Below are 15955 nucleotides of genomic sequence, written 5' to 3'. Positions count from 1 at the left end.
GCCAACAGTTGAGCAGCCGCCAGAGGCTGGAAATAAATGGGAACCTCTTTATGAAAGGTTCAGAAAACCTCTTTATGGGAACCTCTAAGGTCGAGCAATAAATGAGTATGGTTACCACCATCCTAGACTTTATGAGGGTGTCTGGTAACAAGAGGGTGGCATGTGCCACGTATATGTTTCAGGAGGATGCCTAATTTGGTGGGAAGTGATATCCCAGACCAGAAACGTTAATGCCCTGGATTGGGAAGAGTTTCAAACTCTATTTAATGAGAAGTTTTACAATGATGCCATCAGGTCGGAGAAGGCTGAAGATTTCAGCAGATTACTTCAGGGAAACTCATCAGTGACTGAATATGCCTTGAAATTTGATAGATTGGCAAATTTTTCCAGGGAACTGGTGCCCACTAATGGGACCAGAAAGGAGAGGTTTCTCCAGGGGCTACAACATATGATAGCCTGGGATGTTCGTATTACCACTGTGCCAGGAGTGACTACCTATGCACAGGTTGTTGAGAAGGCACTCACAACTAAGAGTGCAGAGAACAAAATCTAGCATGACAATGCGGCCAGGAGAGATACTAGGACGACAAGACCTCCATTTATAAGTTTGGGCGGGGCCCCAGTGATCAGAAAAGGAAGGTTCTTGATGCTTTTCTAGCTCGAGGCCCTGATAGGAGACCACGTGGTATTACAATAGGCCGCCAGGGCACCAGTGAGGGTTGGAGGACTTTTCTAGAGTGCGCTAAATGCAAGAGGCGTCATATAGGGGAGTGTCGGGCAAAGGCCTGCTTTTTATGCGAGGTAGTGGGACACCTAAAGAAAGATTGCCTGAAGGCAAGAAAGGACGAACCACGAAAGGCGGACAACTTGACTTTAGTTCGAGTGTTCGCATTGACACAGACAGAAGCTAGGGCTTGTCCCTTAGTAGTCACAAGTCATCTTTTTAGTGCTTGAACCCCTTATACTGTTTTGATTGATTCTGGTTCTACACATTCTTTTGTTGCTAGTAGAATCATTGATAGTCTGTGTGGACTGTGTGATTATTATGTTGTGGGGTTCGGGACCTTACTACCCACTGGAGAGTTAGTAGTATCCAACAGATGGGTCAGAAAATTTCCAATGACAATGGAAGGCAGAGAGTTGTCAGTTGATTTGATAGAGTTTGTTATGACTGACTTTGATATGATTCTGGGCATGGACTGGTTAGTGAAGTATGGGGCAACCATAGATTGTAGAAGGAAAATGGTAACTTTTGAGCCTAAAGGTGAGGATCCTTTTGTATTTGTTGGCACTATGCATGGACCTCATGTACCAATGATATATGTATTGAGGGCTAAAGATCTATTGCAAGATGGTTGCATAGGATTCTTAGCCTGTGTGGTAGATACCACTCAGGTCATGCCAGTGGGACTAGAGGAGACCAGATTGGTCTGTGAGTTTCTGGATGTGTTTCCAGAGGATTTACCAGGGTTGCCACCACATAGAGAGATTGAATTTGTGATTGAACTAGCACCAGTGATGGAGCCAGTGTCTTGGGAAGCTTATAGAATGGCCCAGCAGAATTAAAGGAACCAAAGGTACAGGTGCAAGAGCTGTTAGATTTGGGTTTTATTAGACCTAGTTTCTCACCGTGGGATGCACCAGTTTTGTTTGTGAAGAAGAGGGATGGTGCTCTGAGAATATGTATTGACTATAGGGATTTTAATAAGTTAACAATAAAGAACAAGTATCCACTGCCAAGGATAGATGATGTGTTTGATCAGTCACTGAGTAAAAGGTATTATCAAAGATAGACCTTCGATTTGGTTATCATCAGTTGAGGGTCAAGGACGGAGATATACCGAAGATTGCCTTTCATACCAGATATGGGCATTATAAGTTCTTAGTCATGTCCTTTGGATTGACTAATGCCCCAACTGCTTTTATGGATTTGATGAACATAGTGTTCAAGGATTATTTGGACCAGTTTGTGATCGTCTTCATTGATGATATTCTGGTTCATTCTCAGTTAGAGTCAGAACATGAACAACATTTGAGGTTGGTTCTACAGAGACTGAGGGAACACAAATTGTTTGCAAAGTTCAAGAAGTGTGAATTCTGGTTATCTCAGGTAACATTCCTTGGTCATATTGTTAGTATGGAGGGGATCAAGGTAGACCCAGCCAAGATTGAGGCGGATAAAGATTAGCCAAGGCCAAGGAATGCCTCAGAGATTAGGAGCTTCCTTGGATTGGCAGGGTATTATAGGTGTTTTGTGGAAGGATTCTCAAAGATTGATACTTCATTGACTTAACTAACACGCAATAATCAGAAGTTTGTGTGGTCAGACAAGTGTGAGAACAACTTCTAGTAATTGAAGCAGAGATTGATCACAGCTCCAATTTTGAGTCCCCCGACAGATCAGGAGAAGTTTGTGATTTATTATGATGCCCAACATCATGGTTTGGGTTGTATTCTTATGCAGTCAGGGAAGGGGATTGCTTATGCTTCATGCAAGTTAAAAGAGTATGAATAGAGATACCCCACTCATGATTTAGAGTTGGCAGTCGTGGTCTTTGCATTAAAGGTATGGAGGCATTACCTTTATGGGGAGAAGTGTGAGATTTATACTGACCTCAAGAGCCTGAAGTACTTTTTCACACAGAAGGATTTGAATATGAGACAAAGGCGTTTGCTGGAATTAGTGAAGGATTATGATTGTGAAATCCTGTATCACCCAGGGAAGGCCAACGTGGTAGCAGATTCTTTAAGTCGGAAGGGTCCGGGAAAGATATATAGTGCAAGACTGATATCCAAAGAGTTAGCAGAGGATATGTCCAGAACTGGTGTAGAGTTGATGGTGGGCCAGCTGGCCAACATTACGCTACAGTCTACGCTATTAGAAAGAATAAAGGAAGGAAAGTTGGATGATCCACAATAGACAAAGATCAGAGAGGACGTTCTAGCTGGAGTGTCTAGAGACTATACAGTGTCAGGTATGTGCATGTGGAGATAGATACAAGGGTTGGATATGTGTTCCGATGGACGCTGTTATCAGAAGGGAGATTCTGGATGAATCTCATACTACTCCTTACTCTTTGCATCCAGGCACCACGAAGATGTATCACGATGTGAGATTACTGTATTGGTGGCCTAGGATGAAGAGGGATGTGACAGAGTATGTGGCTAGGTGCTTGACATGTCAACAGGTCAAGGTTGAGCATCAGAGAAGAGCAAGGCTATTATAGCCTCTAGACATCCCAAAGAGGAAATGGGAGGACATCACGATGGATGTCGTGGTAGGATTACCCAGGACTGTGGGTCAACATGATTCGGTGTGGGTTATTGTTGATTGATACACCAAATCAGCTCACTTCTTACCAGTGAGAATAACTTATACAGTTGACCAGTATGCAGATCTCTATGTGAGAAATATTGTGCGCCTTCATGGGGCACCAAGGTCGATTGTGTCAGATCGGGACCCCACATTCACTTCCATGTTCTGGGGAGGTTTGCAAAGAGCCATGGGTACATAGTTGAAGTTCAGTACTGCTTATCATCCTCAGACAGATGGACAATCTGAGAGGACGATCCAGATATTAGGGGACATGCTGCGAGCATGTGTGCTGGACTTTGGTGGATCCTGGAGTAAGGATTTGCCCTTGATAGAGTTTTCCTACAATAACATCTATCAGTCAACCATTGGAGTGGCTCCTTATGAGATGTTGTATGGTAGGAAATGCAGGTCTCCCATTCATTGGGATGAGACAGGAGAAAGGAGATACTTGGGTCTTGAGGTAGTTCAGAGGACCAATGAGGCCATTGAGAAGATTAGAGCTCGGATGCTCACTTCTCAAAGTAGACAGAAAATTTATGCCGATCCCAAGCTCAAGAACATGGAGTTCCAAGTGGGAGACTATGTCTTCCTTAGAGTCGCGCACGGGAAAGAGGTAAGGAGATTTGGAAAGAAGGGCAAGCTGGGCCCTAGATTTGTAGGACCATTTGAGATCATGGAAAGGATTGGTCAGGTAGCCTATAGGTTGGCTTTACCTCCAACACTGTCGGTCGTCCATAATGTATTTCATATTTCAGCCCTTTGGAAATATGTGTCAGATGTGACTCATGTGTTGAGTTACGAGGATCTAGAGCTTGAGACAGATCTCTCCTATGAGGAATAACCAATCCAGATACTAGACAGGGAGGACAAGGTCCTGAGAAACAAAACTATACCTTTGGTTAAGGTATTATGGAGGAACAGCAAGGTTGAAGAGGCGACCTGGGAGCTGGAAACAAATATGTAGAGTCAGTATCCCGAGCTGTTCAGGTAAAATTTCGAGGATGAAATTTCTGTAAGGAGGGGATAGTTGTAACGTCCCAAATTACCTAATAAGGCTTAGGGCCTTGATTAGCAGGTCAAGATGGAATATTGTGGAAATTGCATGTTTATATGTTTTATATGCGTGTAAATATGTGATTATGTGAGTTATATTATTATATGACTTGATATGCATGTTTAGGTGTATTAATTAAACATGTGGGCCCGTTTCTTATTAGAAGGGAAATTTTCGTAATTTGGCCCCTCATGGGTATGTTTGGCATATATGTGTTATATGTGTGAGACCACATTATTATGTGGATATATTCGGGTTACTCGCCACGAGTCGATTGTAGGGAGCAAGCTAGTGGGAAAGTCACAACGGGATCAATATTTGACTCGGTGTGAATCAAGGGGTATATTGGGTATTTAGTACATTACCGAGATATTGGGTAATAGGAACGATTATTTGATGATATATTGAGGGTTAGTGAGATCAGGAGAAAATTCTGGGAATTTTGGCTATTTTACCCTCAGGGGCATTTTTGGGAACCTGAGCATTGGAATTTACTTAAGCTTACTTAAGCTTGAAGAAACCTGTTAGACAGAAAATACGTTCAAAATACTTTTCTCTCTCTCTGACCCTCGTTATTCCTTATTACCGTTCGTCGCATTTTCGAAGGAAACTCAAGTTTTAGGACTCAGATTCAAGCAAGGATCGAGTCATAGTAATTCCAGGAAAGATTGGAAGCTTATTAACCGAAGGATTTAGAAGGAAACGATATAATCAGAGGTACTTTAAGCTTTGAATTTCCAAGTTTTTGTTTCCTAAAGTTTCTTATGTTTTGAATTGGATTATATGTTTTGATGAATTTTTGAGTTGTTTCAAGCTTGGGTTTTGCTGGTTTTGGGCCATTGAGATGATTGGGAACTTTGTTTTTGGGATTTGGATATGTTTATGGAGTGTTTAGAAATGGGAAAATAAAGGTTTTTTGCTGAGTTCCAGGTTGCGTCGCAGCCCTATTCTTGTGCACCGCGACCCAATCTTAACGAAGAAGAGAACATGGCTAATGGGCATTACAGCCGCGGCGCGAGGTGCATGCAGAAAAGGGCAGGGGCCTCTGTCTAGAGGCAGGCCACGGCTCAGGGGTGTGGGGCTGCAACGCTTAAGGGAAAAGTTGGCCTTAAGGAGGTTTTGAGTGGGAACTCAAACCTAAGGGCTCGGGGTCAATTCTACTACCCGATTTAGTAGGATTTGATGTCCCGAAGGCTAGGACTTGGTCTAGAATCCTTTATTTACTCATTCTTTATGAGATTCTATACTTGGTTGTGACTAGGTTATCGCTAGGGGCTCAGGATCAGGATTGTGCTCGAGGGCCGTTCTTATTTTACATTATACTCGGACCCGAGGTAAAAAAGTTGCACCCATTATTTGAAAAACGTGATTAGGGCTTAGCCCGAATACTGAATATGGTTTTGATTGGGCATTGGCCCCTGTAAATGTGCATGATTATGATTTGATGAAGCATGTTGAGTGCTCTATATATGGATGTTTGTTATATGATGAATGCTTGTTAAGTATTATATACTTGAGAAAAGTTGTAACGTCATGTATTTTCGGGTACCTTAAAACGACTCGGTTTGGGATTTTTGTCCTTGAGTTAAGAATACTATTTTAAATAATATTATATTTGTTTGGAAATTATTCCATGAGCTATTGCTAGCCAAATTATGAATTTTGTGATTTAAAAGTCAAGATAAGACTTTTGGTCTTAGACCGACACAAAAACCCTGATCGGGTAAAAATCTCGGAAAATAAAATGAAAAGCTTTGGAAAATATATTTTGGGCATAAAATACATTCATAAAAATTAAATTTTGGTCAAAAATAATACTCCTAAGGGAAAATGGAAATCTTAGGGCATTTTGTGTTAAATGCTTAATTTTGCCGAAATGGGGAATTTTATTCCATAAATGGACCTTAAGTTAAATTTTATTATGTGATTAATTAAATTAAATGTGAGAGACATTTAATTTAATTATTTAATGTTAATTTTTGTGATTTAAAACTTAATAATAGTGAAAAATGTATCAAAAGTCAATTTGGACTTTTCTTCTCATTAATTAATTATTCACCATTAAAAATATATATATATTATAAATGGGTATTTTAGGATAGGTGGCCAGCCATGTGGGGTGTTAAAAAGGGTATGAACTAAAAAATGTATTTAAGTTTAAATCCCATTTTTTTAAGAATTAGGGATAATGTCAAGTGAGCAAGTGGATAGTGAAACACTCAAGTAGTTTTGGGATATTTTGAAGAGTTATGTGAGTCATTCTAACCCCCCAAATCTGACCACTCTCCCTCCCTCATTCACTCTCATATGATTTTTGAAGACTCTCTCAAGTGTTCTCTCAATATTCAACCTCAAGAACACCAAGGAAACTTGGAAGCTAAGTCTTGGTCTAGGAAGGGTTTTTCCTAAGGTAATGTTTCATTTTTGAAAGGTTTTGAAGGAGCCAAAGCTAATAGGAAGGTCCAAACCTTAAGCAAGAACACCAAAGAGGTAAAAAGTTTACTTTTGATGATTTTTGTTGTAGGGTTTTTAGTTTTAAGCATTATTTTGTATATTTAATGCTTAAAGTTTCTTATTGGTGATGTAATAAGGTTATGGTAGTTGTTTTATAATTTTTATGATGCTTGTGTATTGATTTTTGAAAATAGGAACCAAAACCCCCAAGGGTTATGTAGGAAACCCTAAAACAAAACATGTTTTGAGCTGTGACTTCTAAGGGATCAAGCAGCCACTGTATATTGATTTTGTAAAATTAAATTGTACTGTGATGTTTTTGAGATTGAGTACATAAAATTGAGCTTTTGAAACACTCAAAAAATTTTAGAAATGTGTAAGTTATGCTATTTCAAAGTTTAGGTAAAAAAAAAAAAAAACTGTTTTTTTTTCGTATTCTTATTTTTGGAACCAAGTTTGGACAGCCACTGTATAGGGCAAATGAATCCAGTTTTTCTAAACTTTTGTGGACATATTTTTGGCATAACCTAGTATTCCACTGTAAAATTTGGTAAGAAAATATTGAACGGTTTGAAAGTTATTAACTGTCAAAGTTTGGAAAAAAAATAAGGACTTGAAAATAAGGTCATATTTAATAGGGCTATGCAGAAATTTTTGCAACCCGCCCAACCCGAATAATCCGCCCAAACCAACCCGAAAAAACCGCCAAAAAACACAACCCAAATAAACCGACCAAAATTTAAACCGCCCAATTGTTTCATTGGGCGGGTTGAAAATAATTATTAACCCACCCAATATAACCCAACCCGCCCAATTAAGCATTTATTATTTTTAATATATTTAAATAAATATATTAAACTTATATATATTTAATTAAATTTATATTTTAAAAAAATAAAACCCTACGGAACCGATATTATTAACTTTGCCTCTGTCCTCCTTTCTTTTTTTTTCCCGTTTCTTTTCTTTCCTCTGGTGCCGTCGCAGAGCTCCATCTCTTTCTCTCCTCTCTCTCTCGACTTTCTCTCAACGTTGCAGAGCCTCCCTCTGGCGTCCCTTCTCTTCTTCAGTTCAAGCCTCCGGCGTGACATCACTCCTTCTCTTCAGTTCAAGCCTCGCTCCACGCAACAACAAACAGGTATCAATCTATTCTTGCATTCTCTGAGTTTTTGTGGCATAAATCTTATTGATTTTTGGTGTTTCACTGCTGTAAGTTTGATAATTTTTAAGGGTTCAAATGTCTTGCATTTTCTGTTTTTGGCAGAAAATTTGATTAAGTTTTGGGTATATTACTGTTGCACTTGGCTTAATTTTTCGGTGTATTTCACTACTGCAAATGTCTTGATTTTTTAGGTGTTTCACTGAAAATTTTCTGTGTATTTCACTACTGCAAAAATATCTTGATTTTTCTATGTATTGACATGTCTTGTTCTTGTATTTTTATCCGAATTTTTTATCAAACACAGAGAATGCACCAAGATCAAATGTCAAACATATCAGGCTATAGATTTTAAATATTTATTTTGATTACCACATAAAACATATATATTAATTTTGATCCCACCTGGACATAGATTATAAAAGTGATGAATTATTTCATCATCAATTTGAATATCATTAATTTGATCTTTATTTTTTATTTTTATGAATCTTATCTGTCCACACATCGTGAACCATGCTCTGAACACATGAATACATACATTTCAACTGTATATGATAAAATCTGCCAGGGAACCGACTAAAATAAATACTTCCTCATCAAATATAATCTAATATTGTATTTGGACTTGGACTTGTTTTTGGCTAAATTATTTGAGTTCTTTTTTCAGTCATACATTAACTGCTTTTTTATTTGTAAATTGTAATCCATGTACATCATGATTAATTTTTGGTGTTTCACTGCTGCAAGTTTGATAATTTTTAAGGGTTCAAATATCTTGCATTCTCTGATTTTTTATGGGGTGCATTTTTATTTGGTTTTCTCTTTTCATCTCACCTTGTGTTGTGTTATGTTTATCATATACATTTAGATTAGAATGTGTATGATATATTTTTTTTGTAGATAATTACATATGGAAATTGAAGATGAAAATGTGGATGATTTGGTGAAAGAATGGATTAAATATGTAGAGACTGAAGAAGGGGCTGCTGAAATCGAACAACCACCAAAAAGGAAGAGGAAAGGGAAAAAAACATCAACTATTTGGGAACATTTTACTATGGTTAAGAAAAAAGTAAAAGGTAAAAATTATAAAGAGGAAAAAGAAGAGGATAGAGCAGAGTGCAACTATTGTGGAGCTGATTATGCAGCTGATAGTAAGTATTGTGGGACTAGAACATTGTGGAGTCATGTTGAGAAAAAGTGCAGGAAGTGTCCATTTAGTGATTGGGTAGAACAGAATAAGAAACAAACGATGATAACTCAATTTACAAAGAAGACTCCTGATTCTGAAGTTAACTCAAGTGGGACTACCACAATAAAGTTTAGTCAGAGTAAAGTGAGAGAATTGATTAGCAAGTACTTCATTATTGATGAGCTTCCCTTTAGCCATATTGAAGGGAAAGGGTTTCGCTTGCTTGTTACTCATTTTTTTCCAAAATTTGACTTTCCTTCAAGATTTACAATTGCTCGTGATATCTACCAGTTTTTTTTCGAGGAAAAGAAAAAATTGAGAAATGAATTTGCCAATCGTAGGTTGTCTTTAACTACTGATTGTTGGACTTCCATACAAAATATTAGTTACATGTGCCTAACTGCTCATTGGATTGATGACAATTGGAAGATGCAAAAAAGGATTATTAGTTTCATTCAGGTTCCTAGCCATAAAGGTGACATGGTTGCAAAAGAACTGATCAGTTGCCTCAATCATTGGAGGATTACTCAACTTTTCTCTATCACTGTTGACAATGCCTCTTCAAATGATGTAGCTTTGAGAAAAGTCAAGGAATATTTGTCTGAAAAACCAAATGCTTTAGTTTTGGGTGGAGAGATGTTTCATATGCGGTGTTGTGCACATATTCTGAACTTGGTTGTTAGTGATGGGTTAAAAGAAATGAGTTATTCCATTTCTAGCATAAGGAATGCAGTTAGGTATGTGAGATCTTCACCAGCTAGGTTGAAGAGGTTCAAAGAAGCATGTAAAGATGTAAATGTTGAATCGAAAGCTTTATTATGTTTAGATGTGGTGAGAAGGTGGAACTCCACCTACATGATGCTAGAGGCTGCATTGAAGTTTAAGAAAGCTTTTAGGTATTTGGAAGGGGATGCAAATCACACAAAGTATTTTGAAGAAGAAAGAGTAAATGGAGAAAAAGTTGATGGCCCACCAGACAATACTAATTGGACTAATGCAGAAGTATTTGTTAAGTTTCTCAAGGCATTTTATGAACTTACATTGAAGTTCAGTGGGTCATTGTATGTCACATCAAATCTTTTCTTCCAAGAGATTCTTGAAGTTCAAGTTGAGCTGAATGATATGAAGAGTAGTATAGATGAGTTGATGAGTAAAATGGCGGGGATCATGCAGTTGAAGTTTGACAAGTATTGGGGCAATGTTGAGAAGATTAATTTGTTGCAATATATTGCCTCTATTTTGGATCCAAGATTCAAATTGGATGTTGTTCATAACGGTTTCAGGTATCTCTATGATCCCATTCTAACTGAAAAAATGATAAAGAAAGTTGAGAATATGATGACTACCTTGTATGCATTTTATAAGGGCACTGTTATGACACCTAGTTCCTCTAATGATCAACAAGCAAGTGAAAGTGTCACTTCCAATGCAAGTGGAAGTTCTAGTAGCTCGTCATTTCTTATTAAGCGAAGGTTTATTTCGAGTGAAGTAACCAGCAATGATTTGGATGATTATTATGCAGATCGAAAGGAAAAGTTAGTTGAGGATACTAATTTTGACATTCTAGATTGGTGTCAAAGGAATGGAAACAAGTATCCTATTGTCTCTCATATTGCAAGAGATGTTCTGGCTGTTCAAATGTCTACTGTTGCCTCTAAATCAGCTTTTTCAACTGGAGGGCGGATTCTCAATCCATTTAGAAGCTCTTTGTCTCCAAAGATGGTCGAGGCTTTAATTTTCTCAAAGAATTGTTTGACTTGTGAATATGATGCTCCTATTGTGTTAAGACAATACATGGACGAAATCGAAGGTTTGGCGACATCCGAGCAAGTTGAGTTAGGTATGTTAATGTTATATTTATCGTTTTTCTTAGTTCTTATTCTTAACTAAATTTAATAAATATTAGTTTCTAATATGTTTTAATTTTATTTTTTATATTAGAGGAATCGTGTATTACTAACACAGGAACTGAGACTACTACCGCTACTCCTAGTACTTTATGAGTCCTTTGATGGAGGAATCATGAGATGATTATTGGATACTTGGATTGGTATTATCTTTTTATATTTGTATTTGAACTTTGAAGTTTTAACGTGGTTGTATGATTTGTGATGTTTCATGGTTGGACTATTTTTTTTTTTTTAATTTTGGACTAGGTGTGTAATGTTTTACGGTGGTTGATTTAATTGTATTTGGACTTTGGTTTGTAATTGGACTTTGGATTATATTAGTTTTCTTTTTCATTTTAATGATATATGTTTGTTACTTTGTTTCATACTTTTAATGTTGATGCAATTATTAATATATTGTCAATTAATTTATAAGAATGTTTTTCAAATAAATATATAAATTAATTAAGTTTTATTTTATTTTTTTACTATAAATTTAAAATATCGTTTTAAGTTTAAAAAGATAAACTTCACACTATTAGTATTAGTATTTAAAAGAAAAAAAAATGTAAAAAAAAAACTTCGGTTTGGGCGGGTTGACACGACCAACTTGCCCAACCTAACCAACCCGCCCCAAAAAATACAATTTCAGTTTGGGCGGGTTAACCCGACCAACCCGCCCAAATTATTGGACGGGTTAAAAAAAAATTCTTAATTGGGCAAGTTACGGATCACTTTTGCTAACCCGATTATGACATTGGACAAGTAAAAATGCCTCGTAACCCGACCAACCCACCCAATGCTCAACCCTAATTTTTACCTCATTGATGGAAAATGATTTCACCAATCAAAAATGCTCATTTTGACCTAAGATTTTACAAAGACCTAAATGGCATACCAAAAATAGAGTTGGGAAATTTTGGTAACAATTAGGTAAGTAAATTTCAAGTTATGAACTAACGAAATATATAGTTAAAAATGTGAAAAATAAGTTTTTCACACTTAGTGTAAAAATGAGATTTTGTAACATAAGGTAAAAAGTAAAATTTTGCTTATTTCAAGATATAAATTGCTAAGTCTTGAAAATATATTTTCACTAATATTACCACTTTGAGTTTAGTGTGAATTATTTTATTAAAGAATTTTTATTCTTTTTAAAAATAAGAGATTTAATTTATTAATAGTTAATAAATTAAAAGAGGGTTTAAAACCCTATATTTTGATAAAATAATTAAGTGAATTATTTTCTAGTAATTAAAATTGATTTTGGAAAATTAATTAGTCAAGAAGGGAAATTTTTAACGGTTTTCCTAATTAAGTCAAATTAGGCAATTTTCTTAAAACGTTTTTAGAGATTAAAACCTTAAGAAAAATAAAAGGAAAATTAAGAGTTTATTTTCTTTAAAAATAATTAAGGAATTTAGTAGTATTTTCTGGATATAATACCGGCTAAAAATCTTACATATTTAACCGACTTGTCGAAAGTGCGGGTTAATAGCGATACCTTTAAAGAAGAAGATTTTTAGCGGATTGTGGGAAAATACTATTGTGATACCTGAGCCTAGGTATCGAGACCATAGGATAGGTCTCCCCGAGACTTAGAGTGTAGTCTCAAATATTTTTGTATGAATTTCCTTAATGGGTTTAAAACCAAATAAGGATCATAAATCCTTACAAATGATTTTGAAAATGACCAAACTGCCCAAAATAATAATAATGAATTATGTGCTATAATTAATCCGAGTATACTGTATGGATAACTACAGTATTGGATAAGCGTAACTGGACTGAAAATTGGAGGGTGAAAACCTACTGAGTGTTAAGGACTCCAAGTAAGTCAACTTATATTGTGTGGCTGGAACATGAAATGACTATTATATTGTATGTTAGTATAGGGACACATGCACATATATACATTGTCGTAGAAAGTTTCTTAGAGACGTTAGTCTAGTGAGTGCTGATTTAGAAAATATGAACGGTAGATATCCGTCATATCCTAGACGACTGATCCCCGTCACACTGCTTGATTTTATTATGTCCGGTTCATTACCGTGACGAGTGGCCAAGAGGTGAGGATTGTTGGTTAAACCTAGGGGCGCCAAAATGAATGGGGCCTAGGGGCCCTCATGCTTACTTAATCAGTGAACTGTTAGAACCCGAGCAAGTGTTTTGATAAGTTATTCCCGGATAGCAGTCATGAATATTGCCCATTCAGTGAGAGTGCCTAGAGATACTAGGGGTTGCCAAGTTTGAGTGAGGCTGAACACCCTAGGGGCAACTGCTCACCAGCATCACTGATTTACATAGAAGTCTCTGTAAAATCGTGTAAATTCGATTACACTCTTGGTTATGTAGTGATGCCCTAGGTAACTTGATGGTTACCCTTGTGAGGGATTTATTCTTGGATAAGTAGCGATGTCCTAGATAAAATGATGGTTACCCTTGATGGGGATATTTATTGGCTAGATCTTAGTGTTGAGACTTGGTTCTCTATTACAGATTAGCATTTATGCTGGAGGGCGTGTTACGCCCGATTGTTGGAAATTGTTGAGCATTGGTCTCAAATTATATTGTGATATATTATATCTGCTTTCTCTGGGATTTTCTGAGTGCAGTGATATATTTGTTGATAAGATATAGTTTTGATATAATATATCTGCTTATTCTGTGATTTTCTGAGTGTGGGAATTTATATGTTTATCTGAAATAATTGTTCATTGGTTATTAGGCATGACCATAAGTTTGCCAGGATGCTTTTGCGTTCTTTAAATTTATTGTGTAGGTTTCGGATGGATCCAGAACCCTAATTCTCTGCATGCTTTATTTTAAGGTTGAACTTACTAAGTGTTTTCGCTTACCTAGTTGTTTCATGTTGTAGGTAAGAGCAAGGGCAAGGTAGAGCAGTGAGCATTGGAGTCTACCTTGCAAATGTACATGTGGACCGACCTTTTGGGAAGCCGTTTTATTTTTGGAAATGTTGTGTAATTTTCCTAAACTAGGCTCACTCTACTCTTTATAAAATATGTTTGTAACTAAATTTTAAGTATGGCCATACGACTTTTTTTTTAAAAAATTTATACAGGTTTTTGGGACATTTTGTTAAATGAAAATATTTATATTTCCGCATTATCGAGTCTTGAAAATACGGGTTGTTACAAAAGCATTGACTTATTAGTTAAGGACGGCAATAGCGCTGAGTGCTGGTTGTAAAGGATTGTCTTATGAGTCAAGGGCAGCCATATCGCACTGAGCGCTGGTCGATATGATTGAATCTAATCAGGAGCGCATTACATGCTTGTTCGACCCAATGTTCGTAGAAGACTAAAGTGTCAGGTACACTAGGTCAGTTCCAAGGCTGGTTATGAAGAGGATAGGGCAATGGGCCCCCGGGTGACTTATTAGTGCTAGATCCTAAGGCTGAGACCCCGGTGTGACTTATTAGTCATGTGCGACCTCGATATAATTTTGTTAATCATTTGTTTGGGGCATTTGGTCCCATATTATGTTGTAGTCATTTATATGAATGGTATGCATGCATGAGTAGTGTTATTAATATTGGGCATGCTAAATATGGATCTGAATCTGTAGATATTGTTCATGCACTTGCATTAAGTTTTCTTGATGGGCATTGGCTCACAGATGCTATGTGGTGCAGGTAAATGGAAAGAAAGCTGGACCAGCCATGAGTTGGAGAGCTTAGGTGGCGATGTGTACATATGTGGCCGCTTGACCACCACGGCCAATGTAACGCCTTGGATAACCAAGACCGTTACACTGTGTAGTTGAAGTAGTGTAAGAATTGCTAATCAAGTCATTTATATAAAAACCTTATTCTAAGGTCAACCATCAGATTAGGGTTAAAAGATTTTGAACATAAACAGTTAATTTTCATTAAAATGGATGTTTAAGACATGGGATCCCAAAAACAGGGTACAGGTGATAGTTACAATTCTCAACAGTTTTAATACAAACAACAGCACTCTAATGGTGAAATACAAGTTTTAGGCCTATGTCCTTGTACTTTCCCTCGGCCGTGGCGATCGAGCAACTGACTATGTACACTCCGGCCCCAGAGCTCTCCAACTCATGGTTGGTCCAACTTCCCTTTGCCCTTACCTACACCATGTAGCACCCATGAGCCAAGGCCCAACAAGAAAACCAGAAATAACAAACACATGTAACAATAAGAATATTCAATCAAGCTTATCTCATTCAAACATGAAACAGAGTACAAATATCCCACTAATCAATGATAAACACATAATCTCAAGTTCTCAAATAATCAGAGTTGGCAAACTTAGGCTGAGCCCCCTGTTGATCTAGTTGGCCCCGACTCGCTTAGGCTGAGCCGCTCTCAGTATGCTTGCCATCAGCCCCAGCTCCCTTAGGCCAGTCATTCTTGTATACCACATCAATCTTAGAAGCACATAGTACAGGAATCAATAATTGGGAATCTCAGTCTCGTTCACAACCACGCAAGGGTGCAGTTTTCTTACCTTGGATCCCTGGCGGAGGATATAATGGGTAAATAGCAATTCTAACTCCACACAAATACTTAGAAAATAATAGCTAGTCTCCAAGACCTCAATTTTTACTAAATCGGATAAAAGAAACCGTCTCGAGCACTTAGGTTTGAATTCTCGAGCCTTAAATCCCATTTTCCCTTAATTCCTCAATTAGGGCTGCGACTTGCCCTAGAGGGCCGCGACCTGCCCCTCAAACAGAGACAAACTTCCCCCTGTTAGGGGACAAGGGACACAACCTGCCCTCCCCAAGTCGCAGCGCACGCCTGGCCAACAAAGGCTCACAGCCTCAACACTCATGCGGGTCGCGGCGCCTGAAGAACAAGGCCGCGACCTGAGCCCCTAAACCCAGAAATCCTCCATTT

Source organism: Humulus lupulus, chromosome 4 (assembly GCF_963169125.1).
Source record: "Humulus lupulus chromosome 4, drHumLupu1.1, whole genome shotgun sequence".
NCBI classification, from domain to species: Eukaryota; Viridiplantae; Streptophyta; class Magnoliopsida; order Rosales; family Cannabaceae; genus Humulus; species Humulus lupulus.
Note: the sequence above shows the minus strand (reverse complement) of the source record.